At 32.7% G+C, this 18,488-nt stretch overlaps 2 pseudogenes; both read right to left on the bottom strand.

The window, feature by feature from the left end:
* Nucleotides 1-555: 555 nt before the first annotated feature.
* Nucleotides 556-16,750, bottom strand: LOC147906526 (uncharacterized; annotated as a pseudogene).
* LOC147906525 (uncharacterized) lies at nucleotides 16,713-17,284 on the bottom strand (annotated as a pseudogene).
* Between the last annotated feature and the right edge of the window lie 1,204 nt (nucleotides 17,285-18,488).

The following is an 18,488-nucleotide window of genomic DNA, read 5'->3' as shown; positions in this document are numbered from 1 at the left end:
CGGTCCGTATAACGAGACGACACGCCTGATCACGACGGCTTTATTTAAAGATGATGCTATTGTGTACGTCAAGGGACACGAAAAACGAAAGTGGCTGTGGAATTTGTTTCTGGACGATGAGCGAGAACGCATGTACATCGAGACCTTGGATGCAATTTACGAAGACATGGAATCTTTTAACTAATCTGGATGATTGTAATACTATACGATGTGGAAAACATGCAAAGAATTGTACTTTGCAAAATGTATTGAGTATGGGAATAAGTTTCCGCCCTTTTTCAATGAAAAAGATGTGTTTATTTAAACAAATCTATATAAGTGAGTTTATTCAAAGTATGCTCCTTCGGAAGCGACAACTTTCTCCCTTTCCGGTAATAAACGGATTCCTCGAATAAAAAAATCTTCTTTTGAAGCGATCCATTCATCAAGCCATTTTTTGATACCTTCATAAGAATTGAATCGTTCTCCAGAAAGGGCCGACTGCATGAATCGGAACAAATGGAAATCTGAAGGGGCAATGTCCGGTGAATACGGCGGGTGGGGCAGAATTTTCCACTACTCCTTCCAAGTTTCCTTTCTTGACCGGTTTTGCAACGTGTTTTTGCAACGCCTAGCGTTGTCATGTAACAGAATCAGCTTGTTGTGCTTATTGTCCCATTCCGGTCGTTTTTCTTTCAAAGCTTGGTTTAAACGTATCAGTTGTAGCCGATAACGATCGCCAGTGATGGTTTCGGATGGTTTGAGCAGCTTATAATATATAATACCTCTTTGATCCCACCAGATGCACAACATAATCTTCGAAGCATGGATATTTCGTTTTGGCGTTGATGGACCTGGTTCACCTGGCATCACCCATGCTTTCAAGCGTTTAGGGTTATCGTAGTAGATCCATTTTTCATCGTCAGTACGATACGATGTAGAAAACCCTTCCTTTGTTGTCATTGACGAAGCATCTCGCAGCTGACCAAACGTCTTTCCATGTCTCTCTCTCTTTCAATTTGTATGGCACCCAATTTCCTTCTTTTTGCACCATTCCCATTGCGTGTAGACGTGTTCCAACAGTGGATCTATCAACATTTAACTCTTTTGCCAACCTGTCGAGCGATAAACACGAATCTTCTTCGAGTAATGCTTGCAATTCTGCATCTTCAAATTTTTTCAGTGCACCTTCGCGTTCTTTGTCACGCACGTCAAAATCACCACTGTTGAATCGCCGAAACCATTCTTTACAACTAGTTTTCGATGGAGCATGCTCACCGTAAATATCTACGAGCAAACGATATGTTTCCGCAACACTTTTCTTTAAAATAAAATAATGGAATAAAACTTCCCGCAAATATTGCTTTTTTGGAATAAATTCCGACATCTTCAACGCAAAAAAAGTTACTCTTTGTTACGCTTCGAACGAATGCCATCTATTGAGCTCAAAAGTTTGGACACACACCTTTCAAAAACATGTCTTGCCGTTCTATCAAACACACGAGCAATGCTACTAACGACATCTTTCTGCAATGGGCGGAAACTTATTCTCATACCCAATATATATTTAGCAGCCGCTAATTGTAACATTTTTGGGTGAGTGCAGAGGAACACAACTTCATAGCGCGATTGATACTCATGGCGCTTAATATGATTCTTTTAAGAAAGTTCAATGACAACTGAATCTTCCTTGATAGTGCATCAAGGACAAAGGTGCCCTCTATGGATTCATGATAGATTTAAGGCGATATCTTTTATTGGCTTTGATAAGGCCGAACACGATCTTACTTGACTTACTGTATATATATATATATATATATTGGGTCATCTAAAAAGTATTCGCGGTACTTTGTCACTAGATATATGACCATCAACACACATCTAGTGACAAAAAACCGCGAATACTTTTTAGATTAACCAATATATATATATATATATATATATATATATATATATATATATATATACACAGTAAGTCAAGTAAGATCGTGTTCGGCCTTACCAAAGCCAATAAAAAATATCGCCCTAAATCTATCTAGAAGTCATAAACGAATTGCGTAGAACAAATTGAAATCGTCGCATCATCCTTCATCATGACAACGCCAGCTGTCACACAGCACGTCAAACCCTTGATTTTTTATCTAGTAAAAATGTCGAATTGATGACTCATTGTCTGTATTCATCTGATTTATCACCTAATGATTTCTTTTTGTTCCCAAACATTAAAAAGAAAATGCGTGGTGAGCGATTTGAGTCACCTGAAGCAGCTGTTGAAACATTTCGTACACTGATTTCTGAGGTTACAGCCTCAGGTGGAAAAAATGCTTCGAAAATTGATTTGAGCATATGCAAAAATGTATCAATTTTAAAGGCGAATATTTCGAAAAATAATAAAGCCATTTACCGAATTTTATATGTTTTTTTTTCATATTGTTTGCAGAAACTTTTCCAGCAGCCTACGTATTATATATATATTATATATGTATATATGTGCGAGAGCGCACCGCGCGGAAAGATTCGAGTGAGAAAACGGCACAAGGTTGATATGATGCACGACAGTAAAGAGAACTCCGTTTCTTTGTAATTTAACAAAAGAATTTTCTTTAATATGCTCAGTTACAAAGTCAAAAATATAATTAATTAAATATTAGATTAACAGAGTATTAAATGCGGTCACCTTTTCCAATACAATTTGGAATCACGGTGATGAAAATTCTCGGTGATTTTCTCGGCACTTCTCGAAAGATTCGTTTTATAGCGATTTCACTAAGCGGTTAGCACGGCGATTTTACGAAGCGAGATTATGACTCTAAGAACTCTAAGAACTTTTTCGAAGTAAGAAGGAGGACGGCGAGATCGAAGCATTTATTGCTTTCGGCCTGAGCTTTTTTTTTGGGAAAAATCCAATAAAAATTTGCCACAATCGTAATTATTACGTGGCATTAGGTGTACAAAATTGATTGGCGCTTTGGATTCTTTTCTAGCGACGTTCAACGTAACAGTCATGCGCGACAGAAAATCCGTGCGTGGGATTGGTGACAGCGCGTGACGTATTCGTCGGAGCGCGGCGCTCGCGTGCGCGAATTGAATCGTTCTAGAACTTTCGATTGTCCGTTGCCGGTAACGACAACTTGTTTGCGTGTAACGAATTGTTTTTAAAAAGAACAAAGAACGACGAATTCGATGATTTTAACGAGGATTAAGATCATGCTCGAGATGAAATCACGAGCTCAATTTATGCATGCGTTCAATGACAATTACTGTCGGTCGACTGAAAGAATTCTTGCTTTTCTTTTCGAATTACCGATCTCAAACAATATATATATATATATATATATATATATATATATATTAAGTGTTGGAATTAATTCGTAGCGGTTTACAAGTGATGGGAAGTACTTTCATTAATGTATTTTTTAATGCTCATGTGAAATAAATAACATTCTTTCATTAAAAACGCTACGAATTAATTCCAACACCTAATATATATATACATTGGCTGCTGGAAAAGTTTATATATGTATATATATATTAGGTGTTGGAATTAATTCGTAGCGTTTTACAAGTGATGGGAAGTACTTTCATTAATGTATTTTTTAATGCTCATGTGAAATAAATAACATTCTTTCATTAAAAAACGCTACGAATTAATTCCAACACCTAATATATATATATATCATTAGAGCAATTAATATTATTTCAGCTAATAAAAATAATATTTTACAGTATTATTAAAAACAAGTTATTATCATAGGTATCATCATTTGTACATTACTACTATATTTAATATTAATTATATTTTTTTTATGTGTTCCGCTTCTTTCACAACATCTTTGAACAGATATGTTATAACTATACATCCATTAGCATTATAGATGTTTATGGTTCTTCGAAGGAGCAGTTTCCGTACAATCACAAAACTGAAACATGGTAAGTGTAGGTTCTGATTCGAATGGATGACCGCATATGGGTGCATCATAAAATTAGTTCTCAAAATTAATTCTCTCTTCATAAAATAAATTTTTTTTATATTATAATTTTGTCACGTATCCTCTAAAATATGATGCTAATCAATAATACTTACTGTTTACAATAAAATTTCAATGAAACTTTAATGAAATTTTCTCCTCTATTAGTGATATTACTTATCAAATTTACTTATTGCATTAGTGATACTAGTAGTATATTTTTATGCTAACTAGATCAATTCATTTATTTCCAACTCGAAAATTAATCGAAATTGGAGTAAAAATCCATTGAAATTAATAGAAATTTCGAAAACTTTCGACTTTTATTTTCGATAGCGAAACGACGATCTTTTCGAGAAATTATTTCTGACTGGGATACTAATCGATTCATAGAAAATATCTTATACATACACATATACGCATTTTATCTAACAAATAAATGTAATATATCCATCATGGAATAAATGTACACCTTTGTATGCAGTTGTATGCAATAAAATTGATAATTTGTAAAAGTCGTCAAACTAGTCAATTAATAGAAAACTCTTTATACATACGCATATATGTATATATATAATATATATATGCAATAACATTGCAAATATATATATATATATATATATATATATATATATATATAATTAAAACCCAGATGCTACAATCTTAACCAATCAAGTTAAATTCTATTAAATTAAAAAATAGAAATGATACTATCTCTTGTTATTTACTTAACTGTAATAATATATATAACTGTAATAAAATATATAGTAAGGAGGATTCTAACCTAGGAGCTCTGAGGGGGAATGAAGACAGGATACCCGTGGCGCAGGGAGGGGAGGAGGTGACGTCACATGGGGAAGGGATGATGTCACAGGGGAGGAGGAGGAAAATGACATCACAGTGAATGACGTCGCGGGAATGGCAGTGCGGAGAACGAGGATGTCTCGAAAATTACGTAGCGGAGATGTGCGAAAACTTGCGTTCGCGTCGCGGTGAAGACGTGGCACGGTGTCAATGGCCGCCAGGCGCGATCCACCGATCCCCACCGTTGCCTCCGGGTGTAGTCCGCTTCCGGGCACAGTCCGCCATCGCCAGTCCTCTCCATCACCAAGCATGGTCCCCACCGCGCGCTATACTTATCATGTATACTTATCATTAAATTTACCATTTTTTCCGTTTATATGTCGCTTTCCTTTTCTTGCACGCGAAATATTTGACTTATTAATTTATTTTATTTTATCTTATTTTTTTATTTTTATTAAGTTTCTTTAACAATTATTCGCACTGCGCAATAATAAGAGTGCGATTTATCGAACGCTACAATACAATCGAGCATAACGCGATAAAAAAGAAGGAAGATATGAAGGAAGAAGCAAATAAATGTGAACAATGAATTAACCCGTATATGTATATTTATTTCATTTTATTTATATATTAGGTGTAGTAAAAAGAAATCCATTATTTTTCCAATAGATGGCTTTAGTTATCTGTATCACGCGTAGACGAGATACAGATTACTAAAGCCATCTATTGGAAGAATAATGGATTTCTTTTTACTACACCTAATATATATATTGTATATATATATATATAATATATTATATAATAGCACAAATACATACGCGTGTGCGTATGTATGCGTGTGCGCACGCGCGCGTGTGTGTGCGTGTACATATATACAACACATGTCTAAACTTTATTTACTGAATTATTTACACATGCATATATCAAGGTTCGGAACGCGATGTGTGTTTCGGTTGAGCTTCTTTTCTGCTCGGATGTCGGAACGACAAGCGGCAATCTCATAGTAGACGTAGCATATAAATGAAATTTTCGAATATTCTTTGCTCTTATGCTAAAGCTCGTAACTCGTTTCTGCAAGCATAGTATTATTCTTTGAGCTTTTCTGTAAATCGCCAGCTACTTATGCAAGGTCTGAAATTATTGTATACAGCACATTTTTGACTCGACTCGGATGTCGAGTCTTAGTAAGAAGCGCCATTCCTTCTATCGGTCGCGCGCAAACGAAGTAATATCGCTATTCAACTATAGAAATGGATTGAACCATTGTAAATAAACCAGTATTATATTATCAGCCGGAAACGTCATAATAATATATTTTTGTATATATAGAAATATATATCAGGATCGTTGTTTAGAGAAGGAATCGTGCATCCTTGCTGCATCGACGATGATGCCAGAATCGATAGAAATCACATTCTTGAATTGCAGAACGAATTATTGAAACAGAAGTACGACAGAGTGAGACAGAGAAAAAACAAAAAAGGATAGAAACTCCGATTGTAATCGGTGAGACTCCGCATGCCGAGCTGAGCTCGTCGAACGAAACAGCGAGTCTATCCTTCAGAGTCTCTCTCTCTCTCTCTCTCTCTCTTCCCCCTCTCCTCTCCTTTCTCTTCCCCCTTTCCTCTCCTCTCTCTCTCTGCTCTCCTCTCCTCTCCTCCCCTCCCCATCTCGCTTGTTTCTAGCAACCGAAAATGCTTTCTGGAAAATTTCGGCCGCTCAATGTGTATAATTAAGAGGAGAAGGAACATTATAGATAACATATAAGTTTTAATAAATTATGCTAATCCTATATTCCTCCAATTTATGTATAATAGCAAAAATAATTTCAAAACATGATAATTTACGGGATATTGATACTTCTAGGATTTTCCATGAGCGTTATATACCACGTTCATAGAAATGATTTGCAAGACCTCACGCGTAAGATGCGAGATCTGAATGTTAGAGATCTCATGATCAATTCCTTTTTTCTTTTTTCATAATTTTTTTTTTAAATAAGTGACATTGTTAACAAACATATATTACAGGCTAAATATATTTTTATTTAATTATTGAAATTATATGTGTATTTCTAAAAGTTTTAATTTACCTTTAGAAAAAATAAAAAAAAAATCATGTTTCTGTAATAATGTTACGTCAATCAGTACTTTCTGTGAAATGTTTTTTTTATCATCCGAATGAAAATTCTGATAATCAATCAAATCGCAAAAGTGCGATTAATATAATTATAAGGATGATTAATATAATTATAAGAATGATGTCAATATAATTTTATAATTAACAAATCAAAAAGCCTTTATATGTGCCTTTATATGCAATATACAAATAATTTTTTATTTATCTATTAAAGTGATTCGGTATTCTTCCTATAGTTATTGGAATATATGTTAAATTTTGGGTCGACTTTTGAAGCATCGCCTTCTTCGCCCCCCCCCCCCGCCGCCGCCACTCAATGCTCGACGGCTGAGCTGCACCGGATCGCGCGCGGATGTGTATCTCAGGAGCGTTGCACTAAAAAATATGCTCCGTATCTTCTAGCAAATTATCAATCCTTTACTTTCCTTAGTCTTCTGTGATGTCTTCTTTATTCAACATGCCTTCTTTATTCACATGTTGAATAAAGAAGACATCACGGAGTTATTGAAGTTGAGTCATTCCAGTTTAAAATTACGCATCTCGTTCTGTATCGACTCTTATTAGTCTTAAATTGATATTATCAATATTCTATATTAAAAGATATTACATTTTGTGGCACATAAGCGTGGTCAGTAGCTCTTTGAAAGAAAAAAGAATGTATCAATCTAATGTATAAAAATAATAAAGTAAATATTTTAAAAGTACATAATATTTAGTAAAATGTATATACTTATTAATATGATGTTCAATCACTATTATTAAGAAAATAACAATTATGTAAGAAGGAAAATATTTTTATGATAATTTTCATGCTAAAATGTTATCATGATAATTTTCATGTTGGAAGGTATGATAGCACCATGTTTCTTATACTGTGACGCTCCTGAGATGCACGTTCGCGCGCGATCCAGCGGTTCAACCGTCGACTGTTGAGCGGTTGTAAAGGAAAAATAGGCAGCACCTCAAAAATTGGCTCGAAATGTGTAACTAGTTCTGAGCACACTGAAATACACATATATTTCTATAATTTTATAAAAATATATTTGGAGTAATATATTCATTAATAACGTTATTTGTTTAAAAAAAAATTAAGAAAAAAGGAAAAAGCAGGATTGAACATAGGATCCTCAACATTCTGATCTCGCACCTAACCACGTTGAGTTTTTGCAGACCGCCTCTATAAAAGTGGTACATAAAATACACGAAAAATCGTAAACTATATCTCGTTAACTATCACGTTTTAAAATCATTTTTGCTATTACATATTAATGAGAAAGGTATATGATTAACTCTTTTACTTATAATATCATATGAAACTCGTGGTAAAGAAATCGGGCCAAACATAAGTATCATTGATGAGAGCCGTGGTACGTCTGTCAGGCCAAACATAAACATATGTTCCAGGCTGTTAATTATGGCACGCGCCATCGTAACTTAAATCGTAGGGCAAAGGATTAATATAACTTAATAAAAATTATGTATTATCTAGAATGTCTCTTTCCTCCTTATGATACATGCCAAGCGGCCGAGATCGTCGAGAAAATATTTTCGGTCGCTAGAAACAAGCGATCACAGAGAGAAAGACAGAGACAAACTCATTGTTTTGCTAGACGAGCCCAGTTCGGCGGAGACTCACCGATTACAATCGGAACTTCTATCCGTTTTTGTTTTTTTCTCTGTCTCGCTCTATCGAAATAACAGAAATTGAAAGAATTTTAAATCACGAACACGGTTGCCAGTTCTCCGTTTTTTTTTTGACAGACTTCGGTTTCTTGGACTAATATTCAATACTTCAGCAAATGTGAAAATCTCCAATTTTTATCGTCTGCTGGAGTATTAAATATTAGTCCAAGCAACCGAAGTCTGGCAAAAAAAAACGGAGAGCTGGCAACCGTATTTGTGAATTAAAATTCTTTCATTTTCTTTTTATTAAATTATATTAATCATATATCTTTCTCATTAACGTAGCAAAAATGCAAATGCAAAAATGATTTCAAAACATAAACATTGATGAGATATACAATAGTTTAAGACTTTCCGTGCGCTATATGTACCGTGTTTGTCGAAATGATCCGCAAGAACTCAGCGTGGTCTCGGGCGTTGGGTGCAAGATCAGAATATTGAAGATCTTATGTTCGATCCTACTTTTTCCTTTTTTCATAATTTTTTTTTTAATAAATAACGTTATTAATAAACCTATTATTATATTATATTACTCTAAATATACTTTTTAAAATTACAGAAATTATATACGTGTACTTCAATGAAGCTCGAAATTAATTTCGCATTTCGGGCCGATTTCTGAAATGCTGCCTACTTTCCTTCATAACCGCTTGATGCTTGACGGCCGAACCGTTCACGCACGAAAGTGCATTTCAAGAACGTCACAGTATAAGGAACAGTATGCTGCGACCATACCTTCTAGCAAATTGTCATGAAAATAAAATAAAATAAAATAAAATATTTTCCTTTCTACATAATATTGTATTTTCTTAATAATGGTGATTGAATATCATAATAACTTAATGCATTTTACTGAATGTAATGTATTTTTAAAATATTACTTTATTATTTTTATGATACATTCAGTTTCAAAGGGCTACTGACCACAGAATGTAATATAGAATTTTAGTTTACCGCGTCATATATCTGGTCATCTATTTGTATTTTTTTTTTAGTGGAATAAACCTGGAGAATTCATTTAAATGATCTATAATATCTATAATAATATATAATATCTATAATAGAACTTCAAAGATAATAGAGAGTTTTTACAATGACGTAGATTTAGATACGGTGAAACGCTTTTTCTTAATTAGTCTCTAAGGAGAAGATAATGTGACCATGATATCGATTATGTATCTTTTTTCTTAGAGTGAAAAATAAAAATTTTTTGTATGTATGCATATATATGCATACATATATCGTTTTGCGTGACGCTGTATGTGTCAGAAAACAGTGGCGTTATACGAGTCAATCAGCTGTAACCAGTATGACCCGCGTTCACAGTATCGTTGCCGCGTAACAGAATTGTTAATTTAGTGTAGTGTAGTAGTGTTTTACACATAACCATATATATGTATATGTGTGTGTGTGTGTGTGTGTGTGTGTGTGTGTGTGTGTGGTGTGTGTGTGTGTGTGTGTATGTGTGTGTGTGTGTATTTATATAGTGTTTTGTGTCCACAAAATAGAAAAAAATGTAGTAGCAGAATATTGTCTGCCTTTGGTAAGAGAAGGTTATGGGTGCTTTCTAACAAGCGACTCAGTACAATACAGTATCTCATTCTTGTATTGGCGAACAAGATTGTAATGATGCACCGTGTCACACTGTGTCTCTTGTTGGAAGGTACTCTAGAAGGTCAAAATTGCTTATTGTGATGTGCGTTTCTTGTTGGAAGGCACCCTATAAAGCCAGCATGGAAAAGGTTAGCATCTTTATGTCATTCATAAAAATATCACTTTTATCATACAAGTGATATAGTTATAACAATAATTTGCGCTTTGTTTAATTAGATCCAATGTCAGAGGCGTTCATCGTGGGCTGACTATTTTTAATTTACTGTTAGAGATGTTAATTGTGCTTTGGCTAGTTATAGACAAATGTCAGAGGCGTTCATCGTGGGCTGACTATTTTTAATTTACTGTCAGAGGCGTTAATCGTGAGCTGGTTAGCTATAACAAAATGCCACAGCCGTAAATCGTGCTTTGGCTAGTTATAGACAAATGTCAGAGGCGTTCATCGTAGGCTGACTATTTTTAATTTACTGTCAGAGGCGTTCATCGTGGGCTGACTATTTTTAATTTACTGCCAAAGGCGTTAATCGTGGACTGGCTAGCTATAACAAAATGCCACAGCTGTAAATCGTGCTTTAGCTAGTTATAGATAAATGTCAGAGGCCTTCATCATGGACTGACTATTTTTAATTTACTGGCAGAGGCATTCGATATTATCAAATTTGGTAAAATACAATTACGGAATCAACTTGTAGAATTTTGCGTCTGCAATTAAAGAAATGTGAATAGCATTGTCATGATGGAATCAAAAGCTGATTGCTTGACATGATGGAAACAAAGAAACTAATGAAGAAAAAAAAAGACTGAATATCAGTAAACAGCTTCTTTGAAACCTTATAACTTTTTTTGTCTGAAACGTTTTTTCTAAAACCGTTAAGTAATAGCCTTATAGCACAAGAATGGCCGTAATTCAATCATAGAAGAGAACGTGAATCATAGGTCAACATATTATATTTTGGCGTACTATGCATGCCGATACAAGTATAATTCACATTCCTTTACTCGATTATAGTTATAGTCACCTTTATGTTCAGCTCCTAAATCCAGGGCCTTTTTGGACACTTTATATAATATATACGTTATACACATATATAACATACATTATACAGTCAATAGTCACATGTATAATTTTCGTACGATGCTGTACGTTTATGAAATGTATATAAGTATATCATATTCAAAGCAAAATGTTTTAGCAAATGTATACACTTATAGGTCAATGTGTACGTTGACTAACAGCAAGTTACAATAAGTATATTTTTACTAAATACATTCTGACTGTGACTTAGATATATCTTTCATTCCATGGATGTAACCATGTATTTGAAATACATGTATATACGTATAATATAATAGCACTTTTTCCTTTATTCTCAATACCATTGTAACTTAAGATATAACATGCATTTTCAGTACGTAAATACATTGCACATATGTATTAGGTGTTGGAATTAATTCGTAGCGTTTTACAAGTGATGGGAAGTACTTTCATTAATGTATTTTTTAATGCTCATGTGAAATAAATAACATTCTTTCATTAAAAACGCTACGAATTAATTCCAACACCTAATAGCTATTCCATCTCTTTTTATTATGTTTAATAGGCTTTTACAATTATAAGCCATAAATCAGTCATAAATAAGAAGTCAGAAAAATTGACTGTGATTGATCAATTTTTAGCTTCTGACTTCTGATTTGTAACTAATGACTTATTGTAGAAGGCCCGTAAAAGAGAGATAGAAGTTATATCATACTTAGCTCATACTTAGCTTTTCATGCAGATATAATATAGACACATTAATGAATAGAATTATATTTTATGTGCATTATGATGTACTCACATTACAAAATATAAAATATATTTCTAATTCATATTCACATGTGTAGCTACTTCATCTCTTTTTGTTACGTGTAACAAAAAGGTGTACTGATCTTCTTTTTTCTACGTTGAAAAAATAAAAAGAGATATGTTTTTTTACGGTCAAATATACAGATATTAGTGATATATGCTTTTATATTTTCAATATCAGAATATACATACAACTAACATAAATCAAAGCTAACGAAAATCAAACGCAGATGATCAGACGTAACATCTTAAAAAGATAATCAAATTACGAATTCTCTGATAAATCCTCATTTTATGTGTACAGATATACTCATTATATATATATATTAGGTGTTGGAATTAATTCGTAGCGTTTTACAAGTGATGGGAAGTACTTTCATTAATGTATTTTTTAATGCTCATGTGAAATAAATAACATTCTTTCATTAAAAACGCTACGAATTAATTCCAACACCTAATATATGAATATTTATGAAAAAAAATTACATTATGTATGTGCAATGTCGTATTCATTTATTGATATTATATTATTATTACCTAAAATGACATTGGACGTAAGGAAAAAGTGCTACTACGGTTTTGTATTGATATAGCTATTAAAGTTAAAAACTGTACTTTATGTATATTATAGATTTTTAATATTGGTGATATATATTGGAACACGGCCTACACTGCATGTATACATAATACAACTGTATTTCTAAAGTCCGATTCTACAAATATAAGATTAACTTCAATTATGGTTTATTTTTTTCTCAATTTTAAAATTGGAAAATTTTCCAAAATAAATTTTACATTTGTGGAACCGACCCTAATACACGTCCCTGCTGAGATGGTAATGTAAGAAACGGTGATGTAGGAAACGGAATAAAAATATCGATAATTAATCGATCGAATTTCCTGCATGATCATATTAACTCAGAGGGCGTAAGCATCTTATACATTGGAAATAAAAATCTGTAATATCGACCTTGATTAACTTCAGCCTTCGCTCCAGCATCCCCTTAAGTCATAAGAAATTAACTAATTACAGTCGAATTTGAAGAGAATAATCGATTATGATTCGTCCATTTCTTATGGTTTAAGGCTTAGAACTCTATTGTAGATCCGGAGTTATAGGCTTTCTATAATAAGCCATCCAAGAAACGACAATAAATTGTACGTCACATACGCCAAAGCTTGTGCGTTACTTACGTCTACAATTTAAGTCTAAGTAAGTGTTATGACAATTCTTATTCTCAAACCCTAATGTACAATAGAATGGGCTTTAGAGAAGATGTGTGCGGGCTCCCTATGGCTTATTAGAGTATATCTACTCAAATTTGTATAACTGTACAAACGTATGCATAAAGAAAATTATCTAATCGCATTTCTCTTATAAAGACATAAAATGTGCTTAGATAATTTTTTTTATGCATATGTTTATATGCATATTTTTATGCGGTTATGCGACTATGCATTAATAATCCCCTCAAAATTTCCCAAATTAATCTTAAAAAACTGTAATAAACTTATTGCGAAAAATCTATACATATTGGTTATTGCGAAGAATTATTGCTAAGGTCTCGATAGTCTAAAGACTCAGAACGCTCGCACGGAATGCAAGAGATCCGGGTTTGACTTCCGGCCGAGGCAATATTTTTCGCAAATAAGTTTATTACAGTTTTTTAAGATTAATTTGGGAAATTTTGGGGGGATTATTAATATTTCAGATCAATTGCGTTAATGCCGACAACCATATCGGCACGTAATTATCATTTCTGAAATTAATTCAATTGTTTGAAATTATATATTAGGTGTTGGAATTAATTCGTAGCGTTTTACAAGTGATGGGAAGTACTTTCATTAATGTATTTTTTAATGCTCATGTGAAATAAATAACATTCTTTCATTAAAAAACGCTACGAATTAATTCCAACACCTAATATATTAGTTCAACATCTCAATACTCAGACCGTGGCACTTCGGATTTTAAAGTAATGTTATTTAACATAAACGGTTTTGTTTCCTATCTTGTTGTTTATACGCGCGCGCTGAAAAAATGCGTTACTCTCTACATATATTGGTTATTGCGAAGAATTATTGCTAATTTTATTGATTTTTGAGATACTAAAGCAAAATTGTACAATTATCAAAAATGATAACTGTAGAAAGAGAAATTGTTATTTTACGGCAATATAAGATATTATAGCATCATTAGCTAATTTCTAACTACAGATGTTATATTAGATCCAATTAGGACTGCCGCACACAATCCGTAATAATAACCAAACGTAAACTTAAGCCAATGAGCGAAAGCAAGTACACGAATTGTGGAAGCGAGAAGTCGATTTTTTATCTCACTATCTTGGCACACCCCCTATTCTCAAAAAGAGGTTGCGTCAACAATATAGTAGTATTACATATGTGCATAGTAAACTTATCTTTAAGGTGAGTTTCAACCAGTTAAAATTCGCCTTATTGCGAAGTTATGGATAAATTTACTAGCTGTTATTTCCATTTCCGTTACGTAACCTAAAGCAATATCTTGATTGGCTCATCGCTTTAAGTTCACGTCTTATGGTCACTATTGTAGAATTTTGTGTGTGGTATCCCTTAAAACGCTCATTTTTAGTGTCAAAACAAATTACGAGATCAGAAAAACTGACGAATATCAAGCATTAAATTTAACCATGAAAAAGCACCTTAAGGAGTTAAAATTACTAGATAATATTACGGATTCATAAATTTTCCAAATTAGATATAGATTGTACATGTTTTTTACACAATCATTCAAATATATGTAAAAAAAGACTCCTTACTGTCCAACAAGAAAATTAGAAAATTAAAAAAATTATATTAATATTAAATATAATATTTCATTTTTTTCCCGATTTTGTTGAAAAAGATTTTGAATTCTTATACACATATAAATATATATATGTGTATACACATATATACATATACGGATATACATTTTATTATTGAAACAATAGTTCAATGACATTCTTTCCGAGTTGCTTTCTGCCTCGATGATATAATGCCATTCCCGATTTGGCATATTTCTTGCCGCTCTACTATCGATTATTTCTGGAATCAAGCAGTCCTCGTAAAATCGTTTCAGCAATGGTAACATTTTTGTTTCCCAAAACTTATCATCACGCTCGTTTAATCCAAAGGGCGTCTATACAGCAAAAACACAATCCTTTCTTTTTGTTATATGGATATATCTACCTTTGTAGATGAAAATAGTACGCGTCTTACGAGTGTTATCTATTTTATCAAAAATTCTATGAATGTCTGCAATCTTATTGAGCATTGCATCAATAGGAAACATTTCCGCGCCGCGGCAAGGACATTTAATCTCAACAATAGTATCATCTCCGATAATTAGGTCGTTAGGCGTTGCAGCAAGATATGGGAATTCTGCATCAATAAATAATCCACAATCATTTATTTCTATTCCCAACTCTACCTGCAATTGCTGTCGTGCCACAATCTCTTTTCTTTTATCCCACTCAACAGCTGTGTTTGTCAGACGAGGAAGGTAAAGAATTGCTTTTACAAAATTTTGGCATGAAGTTGTTTTTCTTCTATTACAAACTTTTCCAAAATTTGAAGCAGTGAGAAGTTTTCGCCGCATGTTGCGTCACTGCGAGTTTTCATGCTAACCGCGCGTAGCACATTCCAATACAGCGATCACGTTGTTGTTCTATTAACTTTTCGTAAAAATTAGATTTCAGCTGTTCGTACATACTTCTTTATCAGGCCGTTTTGCATTCGGTCCGTAATTTTTATCGGACGTAAATGTTTTAACAAAATATTTTGATATATGAATAGATAATTCATAATTCTTTTGCCGTGCGAACATGTTCATGGTAAGCTTTATTTTTTTCATATTTCGACGTTCGATTATTTATGTGCTGATGATTTTTTACTTATAATATGACAAATAGAACTCAATGCTTGCAAAGTATTCATTTGTACTACAAATGTTTTTACATGCGTCTCATAAGAACCTCTCTTCGCAAAATGAATACGTTTGCCACCAATCATTTTACTAATAATTCCATTGCAACTTTCCACGGAATTACTAGTAAATTGATACTTACTAGTAAATTGATATAATAAACTATCAGCATTCTCTATAATACATTTCATTGCAATTTCAATTTTTAAAAATAATCCTGCCTTTTGTAATTGGGGCATAAGATTTTCCTCACCTTCTTTTCGTTCTCCTATATAAAAATAATGAAGAGAGGGACAATCTTTATGCTCATCAAATACATGACTAGGTATATTTTGTAAATCTTTAATTAATCTTGCAATTTTATCTTGCCAAGATACTTCGCTGTTACGGCGAAATGAGATGGCTTTTATGACAGCGTTCTGAATTTTCATCACGCTGTTCGTTACAACCTTTTTTAATTTTGAAATATTTTTGCCACCACTACTTCCTGCTTCACGTATTTTATTACAAAGATTGCGAAAAAGATGATTAGTACACTCAATCTTCTCCACAATATTTGGATATGGTGGAAAATCTCTTAATTATTGAGCCACATTTTTTATCTCCATCACCAATATATTTACTATAGATTATTCCATGCATTTCTAAGCTACATCGGAAACCTTCAAGAATTATATCACTTTCCATACTGGTAGAACTTTGATTGTTTTCCTAATTTTTTAAAACATTTATGTTCTTTTGGTGTTAAAGATATTTTAGCTGTTCATGCACAAACCACGCAATATTTATTTCTTACACCGATAAATAAAACTTTTTGAGAATAATATTCCGTAATAATAGCTGCATCGAATAGAGAATCGTAACACTGCGATAGGATCTTTTCATCTATCTGTTATTACAGGTATATGCGGAATGCCGTCTATTACATCTCCCTTTTCAATTACCAAACACGTTTCCTTTTGGCCAGTTACTCGCATTTCTTCTTCTGCAGCAGCGGTAAAAGCTTCCGACATTTTATTATGATAATTAATGTACGTTTATTACTCATGCATGAAATATCCGTAGTAGCAAGAAGTTCTTCAAGTTGCTTATGATTAATCCCTGTCATTATAGTATCACATATGGCACTTCTATTGATATCCAATATTTTGTCATTCATTGGTTCACTCCAAAAATTATCTTGGAAATGACACATTTGACATTCGACAAAATACTGAGTTTTAAGACCATGCGATGCTTCATTTTCGTTATTACAAAATCAAAACGATATTTGCCAATCCAGTGAGTAGATATTTTTTGCATTTCAGTAAAAATATATCCCAGAAGGATGGTTCATTAATCTCTACAGAATGTAAACAACATGCATCGATATTTCCACCTACATGCAAGACAGTGTTATCGATTTCATCATCTTTATTAATATATTCATTATCTATATTATTTATATTACTTGAATCAATTACCATACATTCATTCACCGGCATTTGAAACTTTGTGTTTGACAGCAATGTTAACGTATCGTTAACTAATTCATTTCTGATCATACTCGCATATATATATATATATATATATATATATATATATATATATATATATACATGTGTAAATTATTGCTGCAAAAACGTTTGATACAGAACCGACAGAATTGTCATTGAAAATTTCAGAGACAGTTTCTATCTGTGGATGTATCGCGGTATTGATACATCATTTCTTTTCATCAGTACATGCATATGATTCATGCATAACTGAACCACATAATTGCGATACATTTTGAAAAATTTCTTTAAAATCCTGCAAATAAGATGACATATTGGATGTCGTATTTACAGAAATTGTAATAGATTTTCGAACATCATGCATTCTCTTCTTAATAGAAATATGTTTTGTTATTTAACAATCTATTTTTCCCCATAATTACGATTCAATAATACACTGTACAAATTTATATATATTTCCGGACTTTGAACTATGTGCAATTCACTGCGTTTGCCGCGACTCGCTTAGAAAAATGGGGAGAACTTTATCTTCATTAGCCAGGACACAACTATTGCAAAGTGTATAAGAGTGCAGACGTATCAGCAAGCACATTCAATATGGCAGAACGTCATCAACAAATAAACTATGGTAAGATAAAAATTACGATTGTACATGAAACGCACGCACGCATATTTTTTAATGAAAAATAAATATTAATATTAAAATAATAATAGAATTATTCTCTCTTTCTGTGGTTTTCTCCTTAATTTTGATATAAAAATATAAATGAATATATATTGTATATAAAGTAATAAAGTTTTAAGATTAAATAAACTCTTTAGTGCATTAATGCAAAAAATATTTTTAATTAAAACCTGTTTTAATAATTTACTAATTTAACAATAACTTCTTCATACATTACCTACCCAAATGTTGATTAATTAATTCAATGTTTAATTTAGTTTATACTATGCTTTCATTGTAAAATATTAGTTTTTTATTTCGCTACATGTGCTTTTATTTATGTGTT

The sequence above is a fragment of the Acromyrmex echinatior genome, unplaced genomic scaffold (assembly GCF_024713525.1).
Source record: "Acromyrmex echinatior isolate Ae372 unplaced genomic scaffold, ASM2471352v2 Scaffold22, whole genome shotgun sequence".
Classification (NCBI taxonomy): Eukaryota; Metazoa; Arthropoda; class Insecta; order Hymenoptera; family Formicidae; genus Acromyrmex; species Acromyrmex echinatior.
Note: the sequence above shows the minus strand (reverse complement) of the source record. Positions and strands in the feature narration are given on the sequence as shown.